Source organism: Cavia porcellus, unplaced genomic scaffold (assembly GCF_034190915.1).
Source record: "Cavia porcellus strain 051 isolate PalLab524CR breed Dunkin Hartley unplaced genomic scaffold, mCavPor4.1 scaffold_18, whole genome shotgun sequence".
Lineage (NCBI taxonomy): Eukaryota > Metazoa > Chordata > Mammalia > Rodentia > Caviidae > Cavia > Cavia porcellus.
Genome location: NW_026947501.1, coordinates 65,477,278 through 65,483,313, shown reverse-complemented (window position 1 = coordinate 65,483,313; position 6,036 = coordinate 65,477,278).

Here is a 6,036-nt window from a genome sequence, read left to right as displayed (position 1 = left end):
TCACTGTGTTGTTCAACTTTGCCTTGTATAGAACTCTCTCCATCTTACTCTGTGTGTATGTGTGTGTGTGTGTGTTGAGTTAAATCTATGTGATGAAACACTTAAGGGATGTAACCCACTAACTTACCGAAGCCATGAGCACTGAACTTGAGAACTGGGGATCAATCCCAGAGATGCCAGAATTTTCAGTCCACACTCGTGCCTGTTACACCAGACAATATCTTGGAGCTATGCACTTCATCTCCCATTCTCCATGGTAAAGAGTCCTCCATTGCTCCTTCCTGGGAAATCCTACCTCCAGCCCAGAAGCAGCACCAGCATCTCAGTAAGACCACAGGAGTCCAGCTGGGTTGAGCTGAGCTGAATTGGGGGTCATCCAGATGATCTATGGGGGTTGTGGCAGAGACTCCAGGGCAGCTGGTGGGATGCCATTCATTTTCCTAGGTTGTATATGCTATAAAGAGCTTATCAAGGGGTGTTTACAAATGGGGAGACCTTGCTATTTTTAACAGATTAAGCATAACATATTGGTTCAGTGAGCTGACAGCCCATTTACATGAACTGTTAGTTTACACTTGACTCTTTGCCTGGATAGTAAGGCAGATAAAGAGGCCAGTAGGTTGATGGGGAGGAGGCCGGCCGTGTCCAGAACTTCCATTAGGTGATTAAGTATGGGCTCTCGGGGCTCTGCTCACTGTGGAGTCCAGCCAGAACCCATGTCAGTCTTTCCTAAATCGACACAGGAAGCCTCCCAAACAAACCCTGCCTATATTCCTTTTCTGAGTAACTCCAAGTAGAAGCTGGTGTCCAGGTAAAAAAAGTATCAGTCAAGTGCTTAGGTCACATGACATCCAATACACCAAAGGAAGCCCCGGGCCTGCCCAATTACCCTTTCTTATCTAGGCTACAAAAATCTGCCCCATCCCCTGGAAGTCAACTTACACACTATGCCCTGTGCCCTCATCTGTCAGCTGTGCTCATTTCCGTAGTCTCATTTATCCTCAAATCTACTTTAAGAGGCAGATTTTGTTCTCATCCTTGTGTGGGGAAGGAAATCCACATTCAGACAAAACCAAGGTGATGGACTGCGGGTGGTAGAATAGGGGTTCAGACTCAGGTTTGTTCATATTATAATGCATTGTGTGGTGGTAACAGAACACCAAAGACTGGGTAATTTATGAAGAGTAGATGTTGATCTGCCGATGGATTCTGGAGCGCAACATCGGTATTTCCTTCCCGCTGTGAAATGCCATAGCAGAAGGCAGAATGTTAGAGTTGAGGTTGAAACATCCTCCAGAATCCTCATGTGTCCATATGTGGGGTTTTGGGGAAGGTTATTATAAGGTCATGGAAGTGCTGTAGGTACCCACTGATGATTTCATAGCTGACTGTGCTGTTAAAAGGTGGAGCCTGGTTGGAAGAAATAGACTGCTGGGGGTCTGACATGGAAGGGTGTATTTCCAGTTCTCATTCCTCTCTTCTTGCATTGTCCCCTGACTGCCATGTGCTGAGCAGCTCTGCCCTGCCAGCCCCTTTCACTGTGCCATTTCTTCCCTAGAGCCAGCTGCTCATGGACTGAAACCTCTGAAACCATGAGCCGAAATGAACCTGTCCTCCTTTAAGTTGCAAGTGTTGGCTTTTTGTCCTAGTGACAAGAGCATGTCTAATACACTGGATGGCAGAGACAAACAGAGGAAATCATTCTTTTTATCAGAAACCTACAATAATTAAGCCACCACCATTCAAGAGGAGAAAGCCCTCAACTCCAATCAAATCCAATCACCTCTTGAAAGGTCCTACCTCTTCGTATTGTCACAATGCCATTATGCTTTGACATTCGTTTTGAAGGGTCCCACAGGACCAGATTTCAGTGGGTGCCAGTCTCACTCATGGCCTCACTCAGCTCTCCTAACTTACTGTAGGGAAAGGAAATACTTGTCACTTTCAGAATCCTTGTGGCAGATGAGTCTGACAATATGAAACTTAATGATTGTTTTCAGTCATCAGCAAGCATAATAATGAACTAGAGAATTTGTTGCAAGTGCAAACTTGCAGAGATTTAGAGACTGGATCTGTAGTGCAGCAGGAAACTGTACTGTCAGTAAAGAGCAGGAGTATTTATTATGATACTGGTTGGCAGGAAAGTATTTTATGATGGCAGGAGAGTCCTACTCCATGCAGAAGTCAAGAGGCTCAAGTGAGAGGGGTTATCTGCTCCCATTTCCAGAGCTTCTCTTGTCCCCTGGAAGCGTACCAGAATTGCATGGTGCTTTTGAGTGTCTACCCAATACCCACACTCCTCTCCCTAAAACTCCAGTTGGATTCCAATACCCTTGGCCATGTTCTTCATCGAAGAGTAAAGTGGTCCCCACTCAAGAGTAAAAGTCTAAGACAAAGATTCTTTGTAACTCATGGTGCTCCTCAGAGCTTCCTGCTGTGTGTGCCTATCATGGGTTAATTCTACTGCATCTCCTCTAAGGATGAAATTTAGGTATGTGTATATATTAAGGGTCCCTACTTGTTCTCAGTCAGAGTTGAGAATCTTGGCCCTAACCCCATTTTCCTTACCACTGATCTGGGATAATTCCATAAAATTTTATCCAAAAAGGGTCTTCTGGGAAGTGGAACTTTAGGAATTTTTTTTTCTCTTTTAAAAGAGATATAAGAATAGGATGAACTCTTCCACTTTACTGACTTCTAATTTTGTGATGTAAAGATGTGAAGCCTGGATTTATTACAGACATCTTGGAACCAAAAGAGAGGCAGCTTATGAGCCACAGCCTGACAATGCCAGAGGAGAAAGAAAAGAACCTGAGAACGTGATGATATCTTGGGGGCAACTGATTTAAACAGACCCTGGCGTCACCTCACCCTGAGACTACTTCTTAGATCATTAACGATCACAAATGGTTTAAGACACATTAAGGTGAATATTATGCCATTTAAAGCCAGAAAAATCTCAACAGGTGCACTTGCTGGTGAGTGTCTCCTGACTACTGTCTGAGCTGTTTCTAACCAGGGCATCGGCAGGCAGGGCTCACCAGGGGGCGAGGTGTAGACTCTGTCTTGCTGCCCAGAGGACTTTAAAGGCAGTGAACCCCAAGCATTGTCTTTGAATACCTGGTTACCTTGATAGCTTTTCCAACAATCTCCATGACATTTGGTATCTATTCACCTCAGACCAGGAGCTGTGCAAAGCAACGTGCTCTGGAATGTTGTCTCATCCCGGGCTTGCACTCATCCAGGGAGATAACCGGCATTATCCCCATGTTTTGTGTTAGGAAACTCAGACCCAGAGAAGCTAAGGAATTTGACCAAGGTTTCTGGGCCCCTGCGTGGCACAGCCAGGATGCTATCCCCAATCCGTCAGAACCTCCAGATAGTTCTTTCCAGGAGACCATGTTGTTTCATTTCCCTGTGACTTATGAAGCCCTGTGTGTTCACACATTCACCAAAGTGCTTAACGATGCGAATAAAAGGCATTCATCATTGTAATCCCTAATGGAGATAACAGAAATATTAGCAAAGGCTGAAGGAAAAACAGTTCAAGTGAGGCCTCATTTTTTACAAACTAAGGAATGATTTACTTTATCACGGCAAAGAATTTTATTTGACAAATGCATACTTTATCATCTCTGGTCTGTTGAAAACATGAGTTTACATTTTTCCCAGCCATAAAATTAAAATAATTTTGGCTCCAGAACCTTAAAGAAATCTCATTCGAGGTTCAAGCATTTCCCTGGAAATTTAAATGCTAAATACGGAGCCTGAATAAACACCACCAGTTAGGTCAGACTATGGAGCTGGTAAGAGCAAGGTTCAAATCCCAGTTCTGCATCCTGCATGTGGTGTGACCCATTTCACTCGTCCACGTTTCTGCTTCCTGGTCTATGAGATGAGAATCACAGCTCTCCCTGCAGGCCTGGGAGGAGGCTGGAATCAGATGCCTTAATTGATCTAATGGCAGAGCAGGGTGTTCTATAAAGTTGGCCGTTATTAAAAATGTACACAAAGTGCATAGAATGATTCGTGGGATGAAGCAACTACATGGTAAAGCTTTGGTTCCTTCTCTCTTCGCTCATCTCTTTCTCGTCATCCAGTGTGTGCAGGGCAGGGCCTCCCAAGAAAGCAGCCAAGCCAAAGTGCAGGTCCCCTCCAGCTGCATGAGGATGGAGCAATGAGACAGCATCTGCATCTTGGTTTTCTCACTTTCTGGCAGCTTTTTATAGCCTCTTACCTACCCCTGATCCAACAGGGGGCCAAGAGCCAGTCTGCTAGTGGGCCACCTGCCAGCGTGGAAGACAACTTGGGAAAAGGCATAAGCCCACAGTAGGAGTGAGGGCTGGGGCTGCATGAGAGGAAATGGTTGGGGTGCCTCTGGGGCCAAGGTCTCTGGGAAGCTGGGAAGAAATAATCGTCTGGCTAGCAGGGAGTGGACTTCAACAAAAGGAAGACGCATTTTAAAAGGGATCTGGACAGCTATCCAGAGACAGAAATGTCAGGGCCTTGGCAGGGGATAGCCTATCCACAATCACAAGAAGACTCCAAGTCACAGTCATGAGCAAACTAAAAGACCATGGTTCACATTTGTCTGAAATTCTCATGTTTTTGAGACACTGCCCCACTGTCAGATCCTCATCTCAGCCCCAGGAGCTTCTCAGGCTGTCAACAAGTTCACTGTGGCCATTTCACAGATTTGCAAGCTGAAACTCACAGTTGGTCCACTGTGAAACTCACACGCTATCAGTCCAATAAGAGAAAGGGAAAAACAGAGAGATGAGTCTATCTAGTGATCACCAGACTTCAGGGCCCCACATCTTGGCTGGAGCCCCAGAACTGGTAGATTTTAAGTTTCCTAAGAGATGCTGATTGATCAGCCACCTTTGGGAACCACTGATATTAACCAACAAACTCATACACATAAACACAGAGTCCAACAGAGGTGGGGGAGGCTAGCTGGTTATTGGCTGTAACAAGGTTAGTTAGTCCCTCAGTTTATAAGCTACAGGACAGAGCTCTTTGCAGCCTACCCTATAATCTGTCTGACAGCTTGTGATAACATATACAAATAAATAGGTTTCCCTCATTCAATATACCTGTCACAGATGCATGCCTGGTGATGAGTGCTGGAATTGAGGCCTCAGATGATTCATGGCAGCAGTTTGCCACGGCAGTGCTTTGAGAGTAAGAGATGGATACATACCAAAAGAGGGCTCAGTAATTTCCACCTGGGAGGCTCTGGAGAAAGGGACAGAAACATAAGAAAAAGGCTCCTCACGTGGTAGGTTGGTTGCTTTTGTTTTAACAAACCACTCACATGCTGTGATTTTATACAATTCAAGGTGGAATCAACAGTTTTGAATGAAAGTTTCTAAGGATACTTATTAATAGTACATGTATGAATCAATGTAATGACACTATGTTGACCAAAATAGAGACCCAGGCAAATCTGGGTGAATGTTCACTACCACTTGGAGGATTGGTCCTTGCTCGTAATGGCTGACAAACATGAGTCCCCATCCGTGCTGAGCAGGACAGACTGGCCGACTTGTCCACCAAATTTACATGAGAAACTTACTATTCCTAATGCTGGCACCAGAAGGGTTGGAATTCATTGTTTCTAGTATGAATTACAAGACCACAGGAGGGCAGATGACTTCAGTTGTGATTGGCAACTTTTCTGAAGGACACTTTGGCAAAACTTAAGAAAATGTCTAGTATTTTCAAAAATACCTTTTTTTACCAATCATCCTGCTTCTAGGAATTTATCCTAAGGGAAAACATGTAAAGGCAAATATAGAAAGATATACATAGGGTATTCAATAAAGCACAGTTTACAACAATAGTGAAAACTTGGGGGGAATGCCCATAGACAGGATAATTACAGAATAAATTATATGGCTATGTACTTGAAAGTTGAAGTCACTAATGATGGACATTCACGTTTATTAAGAGTACAAAGCTGCACCCCACCCATGGGACCCAGACCCGCTGTGGTCCAATTCTCCAGTACTATAAACAGTAAAAAACTGTTTA